Raw genomic sequence first — 24689 nt, forward strand, 5'->3', positions numbered from 1 at the left:
AGCTCTAGTAGTTTTTTAGTGTCATCTTTAGGATTTTCTATGTATAACATCCTGTCATCTGCAAACAGTGACAGTTTTACTTCTTCCTTTCCAATTTTGATTCCTTTTATTTATTATTCTTGACTGACTGCTGTGGCTAGGACTTCCAATACCATATTGAAATATAAGTGGTGACAGTGGGCATCCTTGTCTTGTTCCTGATCTTAGAGGAAATGCTTTCAGCTTTTCACTGTTGAATATGATATAAGCTGTGGGCTCATCTTATATGGTTTTTATTATGTTGAAGTATCTTCCATGTATACTCACTTTCTGGAAAGTTTTTTATCATGAATGGATGTTGAATTTTGACAAAAGCTTTTTCTGCATCTATTGAGGTGGTCAACTTTTTCTTATTCTTTAATTTGTTAATGTGGTGTATCACATTGATTTCCAAATATTGAAAAAAATCCTTGCATCCCTGGGATAAATCCCACTTGATCATGGTGTATGACCCTTTTAATGTATTGCTAGATTCAGTTTGGTAATATTTTGTTGAGGATTTTTGCATCTGTGTTCATCACTGATATTGGCTTATACTTTTCTTTTTTGTAGTATCTTTTTCTGGCTTTGGTACTGATGCTAACCTCATGAATGAGTTTGGAAGCATTCCTTCCTCTGCAGTTTCTGGGAATAGTTTGAGGATAGGTGTTAACTCTTCTCTAAATGTTTCGTAGAATTCACCTGTGATGCCGTCGGATACTGGAGTTGTTTGTTGGGAGTTTTTGTTTTGTTTTTAAATTACTGATTTAATTTCATTACTAGTAATTGGTCTGTTCATATTTTCTATTTCTTCCTGTTTCAGTCTTGGGAGATTATACATTTCTAGGAATTTATCCATTTCTTCATTGACCAGTTAGATGAAAACTTCAACTTTGAACTCTTACTAGATAAAGGCTTTGAAATTTCATCAAAATAAACCATACGGAAAACTTTAAAAACTGACACTATGCATATTCAAAATTTTCTTCTACCATATTGTGGATTATTTACTTACTGTTTCTTCAGTACTGTCTAGATAACCTTGGTTCCTCGGACATTTGCATAAATTGTACAGAAGCAGGAGTAAAAATTGTAAAGCAAAATACTATTTTTAGTAGATTGTAGGCAATGATGCAAATACTAGGAAGTTCACCTGTGCTGGGTTCTCTCTTCTTGCTCCATTCCCAGCCTATGGTAAATCCAGAGAAACATTTCTGAAGAGCTCATATTAGCCACTCTGTTGTGGAATATTTCTGTAGTGTGATGTGGATTACTTATGTGAGGGCTCTTTTACAGGGAGACACTAGTGAGGTGATATCTCTACCAGGTCACCAATAGTTGAGTCTTAGGTCATTTCAGAGATAGAAAAATCTTCTTGCTTCTTCCTACAGTGGAGGTAAAAATGCTTACTTCTACCCTGGAACCAGAGCCTTAGTTGCTTCTGCTAGCGAATGATGACTAGTCATGATGGTTCCCCAATTCCAGAAGTGAGTGGTACTCAATTCTAATATATAAATATATACTTATATTTATATTTAATTGAAGTATAGTCTACAATGTTGTGTCAATTTCTGGTGTATAGCATAATGCTTCAGTCATACATGAACGTACATATATTCGTTTTCATATTCTTTTTCACCATAAGTTACTACATAATACTGAATATAGTTCCTTGTGCTATACAGTCTAATTTTTATCCCAGTCTCAAGAAACCTGTTTGTTTTGCTTTGATTCTAGTCTTCCCCAAGAAGGTTATTTCCTGGAAAGAGCCTGTTTGGGAGGCTGAAATTCCACCCCCCCCTTGCACCTTTTGAGTTCTTGTGACTGGGCTAATAATAAAGTGATACAAAAGATTAACAGAAGAAAAAGAAACAAATTTTAATTTATGTGCAAGGAGGTCCTATGGAAATGCGACCTCAGAAGTAGCTAAAACAGGCAGTGTTTATATTTTTTTAGACAAAGAAACAGTAAATAAGTGAGGAATTGACAAGACTAAGAAACTTAGGCTTTGGTTGCTTAATTTGTGAAGAATCTAAACAGAACTTAGGCCTGGAGTAGTAAATTAAAGAAGTAATAAAGCTTGTTTACACTGGCTTCTCGGCCCCGAATTCCCTGTTTCTAGTGAGAAAGATGTCCTTCCACCTCCAGATGCAGTGGGTACACCTTTCCCATGAGAGATTTATTTCCTGCTCTCAGAAAAACAGAGAGGAGGATCAAAGTGTCCCTCTTGCATTGGCTGTTTCTTAAGTAACTTTAAGTCAAAATAATCAACACGCCATTGAGGCAGATTTTGGAGGAAGCCTGCTCTGGGTCCCAACAAGCCCTTGGCATACAGCTGCCCTGCATATATCATTGGCTCAACCCCAGATAGATCTTTATACTGGTAAACTAACTGAAATTTTATAGATGTAGTAATACTCTTTAGCAGGGAAATTTTAAGTTAATGCAGCATGTTTGGGTCGTGGATTTGTCACTTGAGGATTTAGAGCTCTGTCTTCTTATAGCTGTTCCTAAGTCATAGCAAAGATGCAAACCTTGAAAGCTATTACAAGAAACTAACTGTACCTGTTGTTCTGTCTTGTCTTCTGCTGTGTGGTTCTCTACTTCATGGAAAGTACCCTTCACGGGTACTGTGGTGTCTAGCTGGTCTGTGTGTTAAGGGACCAGAAACAGCCCAGTAGATCCAGGAAGAATGCCAGTGGGGTTCAGATAAGTTCAAGTGAGATTTAGTAGAAGGAACAGCTTTCTGTTTGTTCTCTACTAAGATGACAGAGGTATCTTGAGAGAAGATTCTATTATAGTGATTTGGCTCTTCAAGCCTCAGGGGCCTGAATACTCTTCATGTTCTATTTGCTTGCATACTATTTGTAGAGTAATTTATGAAGGGACTGTGTGAATTAATATCTATACAGGATCTTTCAAAACACAATTTGTGAAGGTCTGGATCCTTCTTGCAGTTCCCATATGAGTTTCACTGTGCCAGAAAATATTGGCCATGCCTCTGTCTGCAGACTTCTAGGGAAGCACTCTTATTTTATCAAATGAAGGATACACTGATGGTGACATTTTCTTTATTTTCTCAGAAGGTTTTCGCATAACTGCAGCATGACTGCTACCTGGCTGACAGTGATTGCACGATACAGAGCATTGTAAGACAATGTTGTTTTAGAAAGGTTAAAAAGTGAAAATGTAGTGTATCTAAGAATTGATTAAATAAGGTAATAAGGAGGGATTTCCTTGACTGCCCCATTCCATTTATAAATTTGATAAATACCATTTGAAGAAATTTTCCTGATTGTTTGTCACTGTTAACGTCATTGGTAGTTGTCAGTTGTGTGTTTGATCAACTGGAATGTGAAGAAAAGATGGACTGTAATCTCTGAGTGCCCTCCATTGTGCAGTGGAGCTTAAATCTTCGATGCAGGCTGCGCATTTCCCATTGTCACTCAGGCTACAGAAGGGATTAATTGAATAAGTGGGAAAATACTCCTTTAAATCTGGGAAGGGATGTTGTCACCCGCTTATTCCTCAGTTACAATGTGTGAAATCTCGTTAGTATTTTATTGAAGTTGCTTTTATAGCTCTTTGTGTTTCGTTAAAGCCCAGAGCAATTTCTGTAATATACTATGGCAGGTGCCAAACTGCTGCCTGAGTTACTCTATGGAAAAGCCCATTATGGAGGAGCGTTGACTCACTCTGGCCCCAGGAGAGCCGATCTGTACAGTTCGATGTCTTCAAACTGATGAAGAGTTCTGTCTGCTTGGAATGCCATCCACCTCATTCAAGTGCTCCACAGCTGTTGTTCTGTAACAGGGTTTCTCAGACTCGCTATTAACTGACATTGGGGATTAGATAATTCTGTGTCTGTGGGAGCTGTCCAGTGCCCTGTAAGATGTTTGGTAGACTTTTAGCCACTAGGTACCAGCAGCATCCTCTCCCCAAAAGTGATGATTTAAAATGTCCCCAGGCATTGCCAAATGTCCCCTTGGGCACAAAGTCACTCTAGTTGAGAACCATTGTTCTAAAGTGCTCTTTGTCAAGCCAGAGAGGTCCTGGAAGGACAGGGATCAGACGCTTTGAGAATTTGTTCTTATCCATGTTATTAAGATGATCCAGTGTGAAGCCAAAGGATGAATTAACCAGGGTTTATATAAAAGCCATAAAAGCATTAAAATGGATGCTTTCAGCATATGGACTCAATATTGTAACATGAAGCCACACTCTGAGACAATTTAGTGCCAGGGGTGGGTTTGAAGACAGGAAAGATAACATAGACCTCTCTCCCTCTCACACATTTTTTTTTTTGTAAGGGAAAAATTAAAATTTTCAGAAGTGAAAGGAAACTGCCAAAAGCACACAATATCAGCTCTATTCAGAGTAGACTTGATCCTATATATTTTTCTAGAGACAGTAAAAAACTAAGTTTTTCATAAAGATAAGTAATGAAAACAAAAATAAAAAGCTCTTTGGTATGATTCAAATGAGAATGTCATGATAATAAAGCTACTCCCACCCCATTAGTGCTTTGGGCTTTGCCCATCCATTGAAATTGGGTTTTTTTTAGAGACTGTTGCGACTTCTGTTTAGTTTGGTGTGCTGTTTAGAATAAGAACAGGGAGAATTATGCTTTACAGACATTGCATTATTACTGCATCATCGTGATATGGCTTTACTTGATTGTATTTAAAGAAAAAAGCTAACATTGGAATTAAGGCAATAACCACATGTGCAAACCAAGCACAACGCCCTGACACAGTCCTCAGGAAAGGCTCTTTTGTTTAGGTGATGGTTGGTGTTGCCCAGAAGCATATCTTTTGTATATAAATGACTTATTCTTTAGTATTCTTGAGTGATTCAGTAGTTCAATATCACAGCTATCATTGGTTGTGGTTTCTTTTTAAAACAATTATTTTGAAAATATGTCAAAACAGAAACTATGTTCTTATTTTGCACAGTCAGAAAAAAAAACTCCAAGAGTTTGCCTCTAAAAAGTAGGCAGTGTTCTCCCTAATGCTATAGGAAGAAAAACCAAGTACATCATCTGCAAAGATTAGTGCTCACTTGGTACCAATATGGAAAGGCATGCTATCTCACGTAGCTATTGCAATCACCCGTTTATTAGTCTCCTTGCCTCCGCCTTAGTTCTTAATGTCTATTGTCTCTGCTGTAACAAACAGAGCAATCCTGTTAAACGCCATTGAGATCATGTAAATCTTTTGCTCAGAGCCCTTCAGTGGCTCCCTGTATTACCTGTATTACTTAGAGTAAAAGTTAAAGACTGCAGAATGGTCTACAAGGACCCACCTCCCTGGTTTCATCCCCTGGTAGTCCCCCCTTGCTCCGCTACATTGGCCTCCTCACTGTTGTGAGAACACGTCAGCTCTATCTCAGAAATTTTGTACCTGCTGTTTCCTTAGCCTCTGATACTCTTCCAAGGCTGAATGCATGCATCACTCCCTCATGTCCTTCAAGTCTGCTTTAATGTCACCTCTCCAGTGAGGCCAACTCTGATTCTTTCGTTTGCTGTCTCCCCATTCTCCACTCCATTGCCTTTCTCCTTCTCCTCTTTATGTGTTACCATGATGTGTATCTGTGTAATATATTAACTCCTTTTTGTTTTGGTCTGTATTCTTCACTCCTCTAAAGAACAAAAATTCAATGAAGACGAAGATTTTTTACTGTTAGATCCTCTATGATGTCACAAGGTCCTAGCAAGGGCTGGTGATATATGTATTTGTTGAATATCTCTATAATCATGAAAGTAAGCAATAGGTACTGTAACAAAAGATTATTTTCTAAGTATAAATTCAAAGATCATGAAGTTTCAATGTTATTTGATACTTAGTTTTTTTGAAGAATTAAGGTTCAAATTATAGCGGATGTAGTCTTTTTTAAATTATTTAGTTACTTATTTTTTACCTTTCTTTTATACAATTTTTGAAGTATGGTTGACTTCTAATATTATGTTAGTTTCAGGTGTATGACATACTGATTCAATATTTTTATAGATTATACTCCATTTAAAGTTATTGCAAAATAATAGCTGTATTTCCCTGTACTATACAATGTGTCCTTCTTTTTATACATAGCAGTTTGTATTTATTAATTCCATAACCCCTCTCTTACCCCTCTGACTTCCCTCTCCTCACTAGTAACCACTTGTTTTTTCTCTGTATCTATGTGTCTGTTTCTCTTTTGTTATATACATTTCTTTGTTTTATTTTTTTAGATCCCGTAAGTGATAATGTAGAATATTTGTCTTTCTCTGTCTGACTTATTTTACTAAGCATATTACCCTCTAGGTCCATCCATGTTATTACAAATAGCTGAATTTCATTCTTTTTTTATGGCTAAATTAAGTGTGTGTGTGTGTGTGTATGAATGATGCAGTCTTTTTAAAATCCTTCTAGCCCTAAAAAACAAAACAGTTAGTTGTAGAGAGGATTAATTCACAAGTTAAAGAATTTCTCATTATGAAATATGAACTCTGTTAGCTTTTTTTAAATCCTGATTTTGAAGTGCATATAAACTTTGCGGGGAAATGTCAGTGATTAGATTATTATAATTTGCCTTGAGTCAAGTTGAGGAAAAAGGGATGGATCTTTAATTTTTTTGCTTTAAATATTTTATTTATTGAAAAATACAATATGAGGATAACCAACAGTTTATTTCATCTAGGAATTAAATATACGTGTATTATAATCAAATAACTTTTAAACATCATGTAAGATAGTAACTCAAGGGATTTGTTGTCAGCGGTTCCAGGTTTCAATTTATATTGTGTATATTAATCGAGATTCTCTAGAGAAACAGAACCAAGTGGATGTGTACATGTGTATGTCTCCCATAGTGATATTCATATTTATAGTTATAAAAGATTTATTTTAAGGAATTAGCTCATGTAATTATAGAAGTCAAGAAGTCTCAACAGCTGCAGTCAGCAAACTGGGAACCCAGGAGACCCAATGGTGTAAGTTCCAGTTAGAAAGCCAGCAGGCAGGAGACACACAAAAAAAATCAGTTTCAGTTTGAATCCAAAAATAGGAAAAGATCAATGTGTTGGCCACAGTCAGGCTGGAGGAATCCCCTCCTACTTGAGGAACAGCCAGCCCTTTTGTTTCATTTAGGCCTTCAACTGATTGAATGAGGCCCACCCTCATTAAGAAGGCAATCTGCTTACTCAGTCTACAGATTCAAATGTTATTCTCATCCAAAAACACTCGCACAGACACACCTGCAATGTTTGACTAAGTATCCGGGCACCCTGTGATCCAATTTGACACATAAAATGTACCATCACAGTGTGTTCCAAATATCTTTACAATTTCCTAAGTATTAAAGATTCTTTCAAATAATGATTCTGGAATATATCTATATTTGTATCTATATGTATAACTATATCTATATCTATATCCATATCTATCTATCTATCTTCACTGACTATGTATATCTATATATATATGTCTTCATTGACTTCAAAAATAAAGACAGTATATTGTTTATCATGTGAGAGAGATGATGAATATTTCAAAAACTATCTGAGACAATGTCAAAAACTTGTATTTTTAAAAATCTCTCAAGTTTTTCTATTGAAAGCCTTCATTTAAATAATTATGGCAATTCAGAGGGAAAGGATTATGACAACTTTAAGGGTGCATTTGTCTCTATTTCATTGTGAAAGCAGTATAAGTGTAACATTTCTTATCAGAGAGGGGCTTCTATATTACTAACTTATATTTTCATATTTCATACAGTGATTGAAAAGAAAAGAATATTCCCATAACTTTGATTTTCTCAGAACTACACTAAGTTCACCTTTATCTATGAGCATATTATATTCCATTCTTTCTGTTTGTTCAATTGATAGTTTTTTTCATGAAATCTCTTGGTCTCAGAGTCACTATAAGCTGCTTTGGCTCAGTTAACCCTGCAGAGAAAACTGGGTGCTCATTTTCTCCTCTGTGTTGCCCAATAATACACTCAAATAAACACTGTCATGGGGAAAAGAGACCCCATGACTTGATACTAAAGCAAGAATTGATCTATATGGGGCAGTATTCAAAATATCTAATAAATTATAAGACAGAGGTACCGATTAGTCAGAACACATGCCATGTCACTAAGTGGAACCTGCCTGAAGTTCTCAGTGGAATTTTGGGAACTATTTTTGATCACAGAAGAAATTGGTGATGCTTGCTAATTTAATCATGCCTATACAGATGTTATACTGTCTTTGGTATATTGGCACATTATTGCATTTTAAACTCTAACTTATAGGTCCTAAAGCTTTCCTAGGATGTAATACTTAGAGTGTGATGATGTGTAATTTTTTGTTATGGAATTTGGGATTTTATGAAAATATCCCATATTAAATATTGCATCTGAAAATTAACTTAACATTTCTCAGAACGATTCATTAAAGCATCAATAGATTTTATTGAGAAAGGGCCATGAGTGTGTGTGTATGTGTGTGTGTGTGTGTGTTGAAGGGGTGCCTAATAAGTGTACACACACAAAAAGCACAGCCCTCAGAAGCAAAACAGGTAGGAGTTGAGGAATATGGATGCATACAGAATTAGAAAACTAGATCAAATACGGTGGTTCCTATGCAGCGGCACAGGGGAATGTTATGGAGCATGGAGGGGGAATAGAGCCCTTTTTACAAGACCTCAGAGAAGGCTTCGTGGAGAAGGGGATGGCACAGAGTATGAGAGGAGGAAAATGAATGAAAACGCAGGTTGTGAATCATCCTGTTGTGAGCCATAAATGGTAAACTCAGGCACTGGACTTGTTCATGGGGGGTATTAAAAAAAAAGTTGAAAGACAGAAAAAGTGCTATCCTGGGCAGAAAATAATTAGGTCTTGAAGTACAAGAAGCTGATACTAACTCCTATAAAAGCTCGAGATGCAGCTTGTTAGAATCTGTGATCCTCTGAAAGAGTAAGTACTGTTAATCAGACTAAATTCTGTAGTTCTTCCCAGTAACCCAGCACTGAAGGATACACTTGAACAAGATTAGCATCTTGCATACCACCTTGCTCAGAGTGAATACATTTTTTAAAAATATACACCTATAAGATTAAGACCAAAATCCTTACACTGAGACCTCAAAAAGGGTCTGACAAATTTTTTTCAAGATACCAAGTTGCCTAATTAGAATTCTCAAGAATCACAGACTTACCTACTTCAGAATTATTTTGTCAGATATTTAGGCTATCATTAGAATATGGTTAGATATGATCTAGTTAGTTATCTAGAAAAGCCTTTTGGGGTGAACTGTTTCTAGTAACCTCTGAACAATCAGAAAAATCGTTCCCCTCATTACATTGCTAAAGAAAGATTAAAAAGTAATGACTGGTTATTGTAACATTTAACTTTGCATGATTAATCCTAATAGTCAGATAAATTGGAAGTAGAATATTAACTAGTTCTGAATTAAGCTTTGCTGTTTTATTTATCCATGGAAATTACTGTTTTAATTAAAGATCCAAGCACAGTAGACAGCAGTAAGTGGTCTCAGGATCTACATAAACTACCAATTACTAGGATTGAGTACATACTAGATACAACTAATATTGGTCTTGAAAGAGGAAGGAAGTTTACATTCCTGTTCGGGGCCTCTAGGACTGTGAATGAAATATTTTTACTTTTTATTAAGCTGGTGCTTGCCAACAAGCTGTTCAGAAATACCCATTAGAGTTATAAAGCAAGAATTTATCTTAGTTTATGAATGGAAAGTGAATGAGTAGAAAGCATGGTCTCTATCTCTCCCTCACCCTGCTTCCCCTCCCATTATAGATACACATCTTTTCTTCATTTTCTTTGGAAAAATTTTTAGTTCCAATTTATTTTACGTAAGCAAAAGATTCACACTTAGAAGTGTGTTTGTAGCGTAAAATGACAAAAAAAAAAGTTAGTAAGCATGGGGCCAAGTCTGGAAGGAAAAGCATTTTGATGCAGCCTCCAGAGAAGCTTTTGTCAAAGAGTAACAAGCACATGAGATAACCAAATAGTCCATCTTGAGTTCAGTTTGTTCAGAGGTTTATAGGCCCAGGGTGACTCAGAGGAGTCCTGCTTTGGACATATGTAAACAATATGCTGGCAATGCATTATAGATAAACTGGCACAAGTTGATGAAAATATTAGACCAATGAGATGAAGGACCAAAGAAGGAAATCAAGATTTGTCTGGTTTTGAAGATACAGTAATTTTTAAATTGAATTTGTATCTTTACTCTTTTTAAATGCTGGGCAATTTGACCTGTAATGAAGAAGTTGCATGTTTGTGAATATATGTCTACAATATATATTCACAAATTACTAAAACCTATTTGCCTCCAACACAAAAAAGGAAAAGTGGTAATACGTCAGTTCCTGAAATTACTCTTACTGGGTGTCGAGACAGCAGCTAGCAGGGGACCTGATGCTGGAAGTGTGTTTTCCCAAATTGTAGGTATGTAATTACCTGCAGTATCTTGCCCAGGACTGTGGTCTGGACCTACCAAGTGAACCGCTCTGCACCCTGATGGCCGGGCCATTGTGCGGCATGCATGCAATGGTCTTCTTGCCTTTGGAGTATGTTATCCTCCACCATAACTTTCTACAACCTGTGAACAAAAATGGCCTCTGCTTGGAAAAGTTACAGTTATACCGAGAAATCAATTTGATTCCCCATCCACCATAGTGTAAGAGAAACTTGAGTGGTTTGAAAATGCTTTTGTTTTACCTTGACACAGTGGCTGTCAACTCCGTCTTACTCCAAGCTCCATTTTTTTAAGCAAATATTTATGAAACATCTTTATTCACCTCAAAGAAATTCCAAGATAAATTACCTGCACAGACTATTTAAAGAAACAAATGTAATGCCCTGCATGTAATATAAGGGGGAAAATATATAAATGCCCTGGAGCCCAACAGCAGTGGTGACATAATGAAGTAATCAGACACTCGCATCTGTCCAGAGGTACACTCACTAGAGGCTCACAGTGAATGTAGCAGCTCCAAAGACTGACTGATATAGGTGAGTGTAATGGGAACTCAAATGCCTTGTGATGTTATTTTCCAAAGTAATGAACAACTCCTGACAATTAGAAAAAAAACTGAACAAAATACAGTATTTCCTCCACTCACACAGCAGTTTCATTCCTGATAAATTCAGTATCTATTAAAACCATGCCAAAATACATTATGTTTTACTTTTTGTAAAAAAAAAAAATTGGATAACAGGGTTCTGTGATTATACCCAAGTGTTTTAACTTCACGCATATGTAAAAGGCAGGTAGAATGGGGAACTGCTCTGTACATTAAAGGGTGACTAGCATCCCTGGCCTCCAACTACTAAATGCTGGAAGCACCCTCTTTATTTTTATGACCAACAAAACCATTGGCAGAGATTCACAAAGTACCCCAAGATGTGGTACCAATGCTGTTGGGAGCAATGCCTTGTTCTCGGTGTGTCACGTGATTACTCATCACTTCTGCCCCAGTCCCGGGAAAACCTAACGTTAATTCATGCTGTCTTCCTATCTATCAGAAGAATTCCTACAAAGGGATTTTATAATCTTTGTTAAATAAGTAAGGACTCCCAAATCTATTCTAAAATTCAAGTTTGATCATATTTATTCCTTGATAAAAAGTTTCAGTGGATTTTTTTTAATTCAAGTGTTTTTTAAGGAGCAGATCATTTTATTCAAATTAAAACCTTACATGATACACAATATATGAAAGAGAGAAAAGCAGTTCTGCTCTGCTTAGAGCTAGGGAGGGGGCCCGACACCATACCCACCCAGGCCTCTCTCCTTAGTAATGTCTGAGGCAGTCCTACAAAGCCTTTCATCACAGGGCTCTCAGGAACGCTGTTTGGAAGGCACTGACTTAGAGGGTTTACGGCTATATAAGGCTTCCAGGCTCTGGCTCCAGTACCTCTCCCTCGTTGTAGACACACTCACACTATAGCATCTAACCATATCTGCTAGGGGCTGTTCACAAAATGCCTCCAAATGTCTCCTGCCCTTTGTTTTCAGTGCTCCTGCTCCCCTGACCCATCTTACCACCAAGAACCCTGGTGGATGCCTAGCCATCTTCTGTAAAGTCTCATCTCTCCAGGATGGTTTCCTTCACACAGCTAGGTGGTCCAGACTCTTTATTCTTTGTTTCTATCCCACTCTGTTCTGCCATCCATCACAGGTCTAATAATGGCAGCTGGCATTGATTGATTGCGTGCAATGTTCCTCCTCTCACCTTTTCCCTATTTTAACACGTCTTCCTCATAATAACCCTATGATACAGGTATTAACAGTGTCACCATTTTACAGATGAGGAAACTGAGGCCCAGAAAAACTAAACAACTTAAGCAAGGCTTTTCATGGCTAGGAAAACCTGAATTTAGGTAGTCTGCATGATCTGATTATCATAGCGTTGTTTTTTTTTTTAACATCCATTATCTTGTACACCGGAAATTCTTTAAAGCATCAGTCACATCTTACTCATCTTCCTGTACCCAGCACTCAGTAAGCCTCAAAAAATGCTGTTGAAGGAATTAAAATGAGTGCTTTCTTCGTGGACTCAACCCAGTGAGATACTTTAAGTCAAAAATCTGTTAAATGTTTATTGGCCTTCTTATTATGATTTCTCCTTTACCCACTTTAATTACTTTCTTATAAGCTGATAAAGCTAACAATGTTAGATCACAATGAAGCAAGCAGCGTGCAACTCAAATGGTAACAGAAATTGAAAATATTTTAAAGAAAATTCAATTATTAGGGTCATAATTATTTTCAGAACAAACTTTATGTTAATATATTAAATGTTGTTTATTCAATAGGGAATTTATTTCATGTAACATAGTTGCTCTGTTCAATAGATTTGTTTCTTATTCTAAAGTAAAGAATAAATATACTTCTTTAGTGGGGGCTTTCTGTCTTTTTTCATTCTTTTAAGTTGAGATATAATTGACATATAACATTATATTAGTTTCCTATGTATTAATAATGGTTCAGTATGTGTGTGTATTGCAAAATTATCACAGTAAGTCTAGTTAACATACATCACCACATGTATAGTTTTTTTTCTTGTGATAAGAGCTTTTAGGATTTACGCTCTTAGCAACTTTCAGAAGTGCAATACAGTGTTATTAACTAGAATTACCATGCTATACATCACATCCTCATTGCTTGTTTATTTTAGACCGATATGTTTTAACACAATGTTATGTTAGTTTCTGGTATACAGCATAGTGATTCAGATATATATTTTTTTTCATTCTTTTTCATTATAGACCATTACAAGGTATTGCATATAGTTCTCTGTGCTATACTGCAGGACTTTGTTGTTTATCTGCTTAATATCTAGTAGAGGGTACTAGCTCAGTGGTAGAGTGTGTACTTAGCATGCAGAAGGCCCTAGGTTCAATCCCCAGTACTGCCATTAAAAAATAATAATAAATAAATAAGTAAAAATGACATTAATTATTTTTAACTTGCTTTTTAAAAATGTGTCTGAACTTTTTATTCGACTGAATATCCCTTGTTACTTCCATTGTGGCAAATAGCATAGTCTTTTTTCTTAATTCCTCTTTACTGATAGAATGTGTTATCTGATACTGGTCTGGCTGATCCATAAACATATGAGTTCCTTCTACTTAATAAACTGTGTTAGTGCCTAAATTACAAGGATTGTTTTTTTAAACTGCTCTTTGGTGAAACCTTGGAGCCTGGCGTTTTCTAAATGCTAACGGCTTTCTTTTCTCACTTTGGTAATTCATTCCAAACACACACTTCTGATGAAGGATTAGTTCTACATAAATATTTTATGAATGAAAAATATTAAGTAAAAAGGTAAACCTTTGTTTTGGATGCAGGGAGGACTTACAAATACACATCAGATTTAGAGTTGCCATATTGTCAGAAGCCCAGGAAGAGGGCATTTCTGTTTCTACAGTTCAGTAGACAGATGTGTAAAAAATTACTCACAGCGAGTCAGTCTGCTTAGATGTTTTGTGTTAAAATCTATAAATAAAGATTTCACCTCCCTCTCATAGACAGACAGACAGACAGACACACACACACACACACACACACAGAAGATAGTGCTTTACCTGCCCTCATAAGCACACATGAAAAACTCCTAGTGGTTTACATGATGCACAGGAGCAGGTGGGCAGGCAACCTTTCTAATGTCTGAATAACTAAATAGCCAGATTTCCAAAGCATTCAGGTCACTGGATGAGGATTTTTTTTAAGGGGCTGGGGGATTAAAAATCTCTTCCCCCCATTTTTGTCCTATGTTTTTATATAAATAAAATGTTTTTCAATGTCCTCAAAGATCACAGATTCTGCAAGGACTAGGTATTTAGGATTCATGTGGCTCTTAGAGAGTGAAACAGAGATCTCAAGAGGTTCAGAGATTTGTCTCAGCCAAGGCTACAGAGTATGTCAGGGGCGGAGCTAAATTGTGGGCTTGCAGACGTTTCTTATTTCTTCCCTGATTATTGGTGCATAATTTACTTTTTTAAAAAAAATTGAAAGCATTAAGAAATCTTTCTCATTATACTTCTAGTAAAATAAAATTTATAAAATAAAAATGAAATACAATATGAAGTAAGATGAAGATAGGTGCAGAAGTCTGATCTAACATACAGAAATAAAATACTTTTTTTGATTTTTCTACAAATGTTTTCAGTCATTTAAAATTCTAAAGCTAAAGAATTAATTATTTTTAAAATGTGTAATTGCACAGTTGTTGCTGTTGTTAACATGAAGGCATAAATATCACAACAGAGGCTATGACTTGGCTCCCTGCATAACCAGAACTGAGTTAGGGAGGGGATGGGATGAGGGGGGAGGTCCAGGCGACTGCACCTGGGGAGCACACAGCTTGGGAGAGGGCCACGTGATGTGGAGGTAGTAACCCAGATCATAGTGTTTTGCTTTCAAGGAGTGACGTTTCAGCCTCCAGATACAATATTTTTCCTTCCATCACAAAAATCTGCTTTAGATAGGCATTTTCTGCTGGGTAAAGCAGAGTTTGAGTCAAATTATTTTTCCAGCTTTAATGACTCAAATCATCTGTAGAACCGTCTCCAGTGTGAAATAACTCCCAGCCCTGTCACTCTGCATGAATCTAGCTGACCCACCGAGGGGAGATTCATGTGGCAGCCCCTGGGCTTCTCTGTAGTTTCCACGATGTGCAAGGCTCGGGTCTCCGAAGTCACAAAGATTCGAGTCCCAGACCATCAGCCAAGCCGTTGACTGTTTAATGGTGTGACCTTGGTGAGTTATAGTTCTGAGCTTCGGTTTATTACTTTAAAGTGAGGATAAGCTCGCTTCATTTGCACACCATAAGGATTAAATATAAAAATCTATGTAAAAGGCTTAGCACGGTACTGACATTTAAGCAAGTGCTAGCTACACGTTTTTCACTAACTCAACATCAGACCCATTGAGTAGTCATTTTCGTTGACCCATAGATGTTTCTTTCTCAGTTTCACTATACCCCATGGACATAACTGATTTACATAGAAATGGACTTGGTGTTCCCCATAAAACCAATAATGATATTTGCTGGTTTATATTAGAGTTACTCCATTTGACTGAGCTTTATTAACCACAGATCTTGGAGAAAATAAAGATAAGCACTAACAAAATGGAAGGAATTTAGGAAGAAATAGATAAAAGGTATAAATGAGAACGTGAAATAAGCATTGAATAAAATTAAGCCTAAAGCCGAATTCTTACATATCAAACTACTGCGGGAACTAGATTCTAAACCTCTGCACCAGTGAGCCAGACCTTACACATCCCACCCAGCTTGTGTGGGAATGAGTTTCTTCATTTATAAGATAGGGACTGAGCTAAATTATCTAGCAGTTCCCATTCAGTTCTAATATTCTAGCATCGTCTTGAACTGGAGAATGTTAGCAAGCAAAGCCAAAATCCAATGTTACAAGTAAATCCAAAGCTTTAAAAATTCCTATTTCTTTAAATTCTGTGAAGCAAATATAACTGTAATCTTTCCAAATAGCAGTCCTTTCACTCTTTTATGAAAAAGCTTTGCAGAATTCAATCTGAAAGACCCTGGCCGAACCCAGATCATTTCTCCAAAGTCAAACTGATGATGGCGGTTGACCAAAAAAAAACATCTGGAAAGCCATCTGCTCCAGTTCATGAAGGGGTCTCACATTCAAACTATTCCCTGACAGGACATACAGTATCCTAAATAACTGTGTGACTGCCTGGAGTACCTTTCATGCAGGTTTTTCTAGGACAAGGATATTGCCAGAGGACAGGGTGTATAGGAATGGCCTTATTGGAAAGCAAAGGCATGAAATAGGGGTTCTCTGAAAGTTATTTTAAGCCAGAAAGTGCTACTTCCAATCAACACCACAATTAATTAGTCACTTTGTGTATTCTGAAACCAAGATTGGAGGTCCTACTATGTGCATGTAACTATAGCAATAGGAGAAAAGCGTGGATCGTACTGTAGGGTGTTCACAGCACAGTGGGAGAGGCAGGCGCACAAGCATACGATTGGTACACAGCACAGTGAGGCCCAAGGCAGAGGAGCCAGCCCTGAATCCAAGGATGATGCATTAGCTGTGTCATCTGTGCAATTTGCTTTCAGAACAGTGAGGGGTGATGCTGAGCTGTGATTTCTTTCCTCCTGCTTTCTGTTGAACCATTCTGTAAAGCGATGTCATTAAGGTAAATTGTATTGAATCAGTTCCACATTCTAATAAGCCCCAAATAATATATATATATATATATATATATATATATATATATATATATATATATATATATATATATTTTAAAAAGTCACAGCTATTTTGCTTTCTGTTTTTTCCATCTAATTGGAGACAAGTTTTTATTTTTATTTATTTTATTATTATTATTCTTAATTGAAGTATAGTCAGTTACAATGTGTGAATTTCTGGTGTACAGCATAATGTCCCAGTCATGCATATATATACATATATTTGTTTTCACATTCTTTTTTCATTAAAGATTATTGCAAGATATTGAATATACTTCCCTGTGCTATACAGAAGAAATTTGTTGCTTATCTATTTTTATATATAGTGGTTAACCTTTGAAAATCTCAAACTCCCAAATTTATCCTTTCCCATCCCCTTTCCCCTAGTAACCATAAAATTGTTTACTATGTCTATGAGTCTGTTTCTGTTCTGTAGGTGAGTTCATAATGTCCTTTTTTTTTCTTTTTTTACTTTACAGATTCCACATATGAGTGATATTGTATCATGTTTTTCCTTCTATTTCTAGCTTACTTCACTTAGAATGATGATCTCTAGGTCCATCCATGTTGCTGCAAATGGCATTACTTTATTTCTTTTTTATGGCTGAGTAATATTCCATTGTATAAATATACCACAACTTCTTTATCCAGTCATCTGTCAATGGATATTTAGGTTGCTTCCATGTCTTGGCTATTGTAAATTGGCTGCTGTGAACATTGGAGTGCTTGTATCCTTTCAAATTAAAGTTCCTTTCAGATATATGCCCAGGAGTAGGATTGTCTACTTTTAGTTTTTTAAGGAATCTCCATGCTGTTTTCCATTACGGCTGCACCAAACTACATTCCCACCAGCAGTATAGGAGGGTTCTCTTTTCTCCACACCCTCTCTGACATTTATCATTCATGGACTTTTGAGTAATGGCCATTCTGACTGGTGTGAGGTGATACCTCATTTTAGTTTTGATTTGCATTTCTCTGATAAAGAGCAATATTGAGCATTTTTTTCATGTGCCTATTTGCCACTTGTATGTCTTTATTGAAGAATTGCTTGTTTAGATCTTCTGCCCATTTTTGGATTGGGTTGTTTGTTTTTTTGTTATTAAGTTGTATGAGCTGTTTATATAGTCTGGAAATTAAACCTTTGTCAGTTGCATCATTTGCAAATATTTTCCCCCATTCCATAGGTTGTCATTTTATTTTGCTTGTGGTTTCCTTTGCTGTGCAAAAGCTTACAAGTTTAATAAGGTCCCATTTGCTTTTATTTCTATTGCCTGAGTAGACTGCCCTAGGAGAACATTGCTAAGATTTATGTCAAAGAAAGTTTTACCTATGTTTTCTTCTAGGAGAACTTCTTTCTTTATTGTGCCTTGTCTTATATTTAAGTCTTTAAGCCATTTTGAGTTTATTTTTGTGTAAGGTGTGAGGAAGTGTTCTAACTTCATTGCTTTACATGCAGCTGTCCAGTTTTCCTAATACCTCTCGCTGAAGAGACTATCTTTACTTATTGTATATTCTTGCCTCCTTTGTTGAAGATTATTTATGGGCTCTCTATTCTGTTCCATTGATCCATATGTCTGTTTATATGCCAACTCCATGCTGTTTTGATTACTGTATAGCTGTAGTATTGTCAAAGTCTGGGAGGCTTATTCCTCCACTGTCATTCTTTTTCTTCAGTAATGTTTTGGCAGTTCTGGGCTTTGTGATTCCATATAATTTGAGGATTATTTGTTCTAGTTCTGTGGAAAATGTCATGGGCAATTTGATAGGGATGGCATTAAATCTGTAGATTGCCTTGGGCAGTATGGTCACTTTAACAATATTGATTCTTCCAATCCAAGAGCATGGGCTATCTTTCCATTTCTTTAAGTCATCTTTAATTTCTTTAATCATGTTTTGTAGTTCTCCATGCAGAAATCTTTCACCTCCTTGAGACCAAGTCCTTCAATGTTTCCCTTGTTATTATATGAACCCTTTCTTCCTATCCTGTTCCTATGGCTCTAGATTTCATCCTGTTTGTTTTGTTTTGTTTTGATTTTTGGAGGGTAGGTAATTAGGTTTGCTTATTTATTGATTCATTCATTCATTCATTGATTCATTCATTCATTTTAATGGAGGTACGGAGGATTGAACCAGGGCCTCATGCATGCTAAGTATACACTGTACCACTGAGCTCTCCCCTCCCCTCCAATCCTGTTTGTCTCTTGCTTTAACTATTGCGCCCTCTCTGTCTCTGCTTGCCTAGCTCCAGTCCTTTGTCATTTTAACTAAACTGTTTTGACCCAGTGGAATAAGCATTCACAAAGAGATAAAATAAAATAGTCAACTTTCAATGAGTTAAAATTATCAAATGCAGTGTGAATCTAATTCTTCATCTGAGTCCTAAATGTCATCTCTGTGAATCACCCCATCCTTCATCTCATAGTTGATGCCATGTCATCAAAGTCATCCAGTTTGCATTGCAAATTAAAATGTCCTGTGTCTCTTCTCATGGCTACCAGAACACCACTGCTCCTAAAACACTTAATCCCTCACCCTGCTTGTTTGCTTAAAACTTTTCAGTGACCTCTGATATTGCCAAAGAAAAGATTTTCAAACTTGAACATATGTGGGAATAACCCAGAGTTTTTTAAAGTGCAGATTCTCAGAACCAAACCCACCTGAGATTCTGATTTAGTAGTTATGGGTTGTCAGGCCCAACCCACTGTGGCACAGGTGCCGTTACCTGGAATTTCTTCCACGTCTACTTCCCCCTTGCTGTCAGTTCCTTGCAGACAGGAACCCCCATACCCAACAGAAAATGGATGGCTTCTCATAATTATTCTAAAATGAAAGGAAGAAGTAATAAATATACTCAAAATTATTCTGCCCGATTTGATAAACCTAGAAACATGTGAGTTTGACAAATATCTGAAATGAATGCATCAGTTGGTCAAAGATTGAAAGGAAACATATGGAGCATTCAGCTTTGGTTTTGATTAACATTTATTTCTGATTATCCTTAGAGGAGAAAATTCTAATTTATGACGATTGTGATTATTGTGAAGATAATTCATAAACAAGTGGATTTTTAGAAAAACAGTTCACTTGCTTTTAATTTTCAAGGTGGTTAATTTACAAAGGCACAGATTCTCTAAATGCTTTAAAGCAGTTAGAGCAAGGATAAAATTATGTTGCTAATTTGTGACAATGTATTAATATTGGCAGGCACAGTGCCTCCTTAATGTGCTTATTTTTAATTACATAGTGATGGTAGGCACCAAAGATTTTCCGAGGAAGGTGTGGGGTGATCCAGATGACTGTGAACCTGACTGTCTTCCGAGTTCATAAAGCCTTGTTCCTGTGCAGTTCTAGCCAGGGGAATCTCACTCTAGCCTACTTTGCCAGGGTGTTGAATCTGTTATAAAGTGATAGTGTACATACAGATACATCTGAGGGAATCCAGATACTTAAGTACTGTGTGTGATTCCTCCCAAGGAACTGAGGTGAAAAGATCACAGAAGAATAAAAATTACTGTCATCTTATTTTTGTGTTTTGGCCATGGTGAATGGGAAAATGTATTAATGCGTCCACAGTGACGTGCATGCTCTTCTTTCTGTCTGGAACATTTGCCCTCTTCACACAGCTATTTCTTGCTCATCCTTTAGATCTCAGCTTGGAAGCAGTATCTTCCAGGATCACTTCCTGACTGCTACCACCTGGGTTAAGCATTCCCGAATGCCATCTCTCTGTGTTCCCCGGTGCTGGTCTTTACCATAGCACCTAGTGTGGTACCTTGAAATCACACATTTACTGACTGGTCTCCCCATCTGACCATGAGAGAGAAATGCTGTCATGTTCTCCATTGTAACCCAGTGTCTAGAATAGAACCTACAATAAAAAAGGCCGGGAATAAACATTTGTCAAATGAATCAATGATTTATGTGTATTTATTAGATCCAAATCGCTGAGTATTATCACAGCCTAAAGATTATTTCCATTTTTATCTTGATCTCTTTGTTTTCATGGTTCCAGTCCCCAAAAAACTTCCCAGTATCTGATTTAATTTCCAAAGAGGCATAAATCACATAGACTGGGAAGTCTAGGAGGGCTACAGTCTGCCTTCAATCCTGGCTCTACTACTAACTAGCTAAGTGACCTTTTACAGATCACTATGTTTTTCTGGTTATTATTTTCCTCACCTAAAAGAGCTGATTTCTAGCCCAAAGATTCTATGAGTCCCAAAAAGAAAATCTTGACATTTCTGGCAAAATACCTACTCCAGTGATAAGTAGAAGCCTTGATTGTTCCCCTACCATGTGATAGAAGTTTTCATGATGATATTTTGTAACACTAGTAAAGATCCAGTGGCTTTCAGCACATAGCCTTTTTTTCTATATTCTAAGCAGAATTAATGTATAAGAAGGAGAGGTGACTTTGTGCCTAGTGGTAGTGGTAACAGCTTGGTGGTCAAATCATGTAGCCCTGACGCCAGATGTGGGTGGATTTAACAGAGTCCACATAGCCATCTGTGGTACATGTTTTGTCCCATCAGTTAATCAGAGCCATCTGGGTCTCATGAAAAATGGACAAATGATAATGAAAGGCATGAAATCAACATCAATTACACCACTGGATATGAGTCACAACATGACCACTTCCTACTCTAAGCTGTAGAAATTAGGATAACACCACCTTACCTTCATTTCCTCTCCATTTGCATGAGGGTCTAAGAATACAAGATATTGTACATGGAGATCTTGGTAAGTTGTAAAATGATTGTGCAAATGTTAGTTCTTAGACAAAATCAGACTGTCACAGAGCCTTGAAACACCCTGAGAGTCAGTCAGTCTGTAAGTATTTATTGAGGACATAATATGTGTCAGACACAAATGTAGGCATGGTACTAAAAGAAGCTCATCCATTATTCTCATTAGTGTAAACAGAAAACACACACAAAGGAAAATAAATAAATATGCAAACAAATGAACAAAGTATTAAAATAATTTTTAGAGCATCTTGAGAGGGCTATTATTTAGTAAGATGCTCAAGAAAGACCTGAAAGGTATCCTTTTAATTGAGAGCTATTCAGATCTGAGGATGATCATCCTAAGCAGGTGCAAAGGCCCTGAGGCAGGAATCAGCTTGGCATGTTTAAAGAATGGAATAGGCTGCTGAGGCTAGAAAATAGAGAATGATGCATAAGAGATAGAATATGAGACAGAGAGAGGAGCAGGGGTCAAGGGAAAGAGTTTGGGTTTTATTCTGTGCAGTGGAACACCACTGGATAAAGCAGGGTAGCCATATGCGCAGTAGCCGTAGATTGCTGCCCTCTAAGCTCCTTTTTCCCTTCAGAGGAGCGGGCTAGACAGACAAGCAGTCTCTCAGGTAAATTTAAACCAGCTAAGAACACGCACTGTATTGTTTGTTTTCTTAAACCTGTTAAATATTTCATTCCACCTGCTTCACTTAAATGAAAAGGTCATTTTAAATTATTTTATTACTGATTTGCTTTACTGAAAATCAAAATAAGATCAGGAGTCATTTGCAATAAGTAGTGACTGTCAGTTTGTGATCCTGGAATTCAAAGTGAAGGATTATTAGAATTCTTTCCCTGCTTTTACTTGTTAATTATTTTTAATATTCTGTTTTGAGAGAAATTGGAAATAGGAGTACATCAGGATTTATGAATAGCCCATTTTAATAAAAACTTTTAATACTTTTTGCAAAATTAGATTTACTGATAAAAACATATGCTGTATGCCATCCTAATGTTCCTGTACATTTATCCACAATTATTTGCTGAGCCTTCTAGTTTTATATTTTATTTAGAATCTGATTTTTTAGTTTTCATCCAAGGAAAAACCTGATCTATTTAAATTTTAAATAACAAGATCCTATGGTATAGCACAAGAAATTATATTCAATATCTTGTAATAACCTATAGTGAAACCTATATATAGGTATATATGTATGATTGAATATCCATGCTATGCACCAGAAACTAACACAACATTGTAAATCAACTATACTTCAATAAAAATTAATTAAAAAATTTAATAGAAAATAATGATATTAGAAAATTCAATGATGGTTTGTTGATTCATGTACATTTCTATCTCATCAGCCATTAGAGGAATCTAGATATATTTGTTGTGTTTTAATTCCATAGTCTTTTAAAAGTGCCATTTTAAAGGTCAAACCTGAGTCCTCAGGACCAAAACAATTCTTTCTCCTTATTATATTGTTACTTAGAGGTTGTGTTTTTGTTTTTAATTGGAAAGGGCAGTGTTTGAATAAAATTAAACTCCTCCTTAAAGCTAGCCAGGTCTTTATAAAATAGTGTTTAAGCAATCCGGAGTGTGCAGAATCATATGACGGCCGTCTACCATTTTCGTTCCAACATGCCTGCACACACACAGGCATGCACACACACAGTAAACTCCTGTCTTCATTCCCTCATACATGAGGCTCCTAGAAAAGAAGTGAGCAAGTGTCAACTTTGGGTACTGACTGTTGTTCATTTAGGGCCATTGCTTCCTCTCTCTGCAGAGCTCACCCCTGAGCAGCGAGTCAGTGTGGGCTCCCTGCAATATACAGCAATCGCACCTTCACACAGAGAGAGGGTGAAGGAGTGCTGTATCTAGATAGATATTTTTAAATCAGCCAGGAAGCAACCTTTGTTATCATTTGATCATTTTTCAATATTCTAATGTGGGTGTGCTTAAGAAGTCTCAGTATCTACCCAGACATCTTGGAATTTAGAAAAAGCTTTCCAATTTATTTAATGACATTCATAAATGTTGCTCTGTAACTGAGTGACAAATTCCCACACAGGCCTTGAAATGCTCTTGTAGACAAGAGGTTTGCTTGTTTTTTTCAAACTGCCTTTGGATGAATTAGGAAACAGAATAGATGTCCTATAGCCAGCGACTCTCTGGCATTATTCTTTTGACAGAGTGAACTTGAGACTTATCATATAACCAATGTTTTAAATAAAAATTATAGAGTATTTTGAATTGCTTAAGCTAAATCTCTAATTTAACAGTGAACATATTTAAATGAAGATGAGCTAGAGGGTTTGGTAGTCATGGCAACATGATATGAAAATATACCATGTCATTCAAGTCTATTAGAAAAAAATATATTATCATTCCAAAGGTTTTTCTTGCTACTTTAAATACTGACTGTAAAAGAGAAAAGAAGAGGATGAGAGAATAGATGGGCTATGAAATATATATATATTTTCATTATAAAAATGCTGTTTTGTAAATAATGTGATCTAAATTCTAAATAAATTTGGCTCTAAACAAAATTGATATTAAAAATAAAGAATATGAGAAAATAAACATCAAATTTGCTGCTTGACAAAAATGTTTTAAACCTACTTGCAAATAGTAAAATTCTAGAAGTGAAGAGTAATTTCATACTTTTAAGATTTAAATGGGTTGCTTTTAGAGCACATAATTTGTGACTGTTCATATGAGAAACAAAATCTCAAAAACACAACTTTTTTAAAAAAATTAAAATATAGTCAGTTACAATATGTCAGTTTCTGGGGTACAGCACAATGTCCCAGTCATGTATATATATATATATATATATACACACACACATATATTCATTTTCATATTGTACTTCATTAAAGGTTATTACAAGATATTGATTATAGTTCTTTGTGCCATACAGAAGAAATTTGGTTTTTTAATCTGTTTTTACATACATTGACTAACATTTGCAAATCTCAAACTCCCAAATTTATCCCTTCCCACCCCCTTTCCCTGAGTAACCAGATTGTTTACTATGTCTGCAAGTATGTTTCTGTTTTGTAGATGAGTTCATTAGATATTTAGGTTGCTTCCATGTCTTGACTATTGTAAATAGTGCCACTGTGAACATTGGGGTGCATGTATCTTTTCGAATTAGAGTTTACTCTGTATTTA

The sequence above is a fragment of the Vicugna pacos genome, chromosome 5 (genome assembly GCF_048564905.1).
Source record: "Vicugna pacos chromosome 5, VicPac4, whole genome shotgun sequence".
NCBI lineage: Eukaryota > Metazoa > Chordata > Mammalia > Artiodactyla > Camelidae > Vicugna > Vicugna pacos.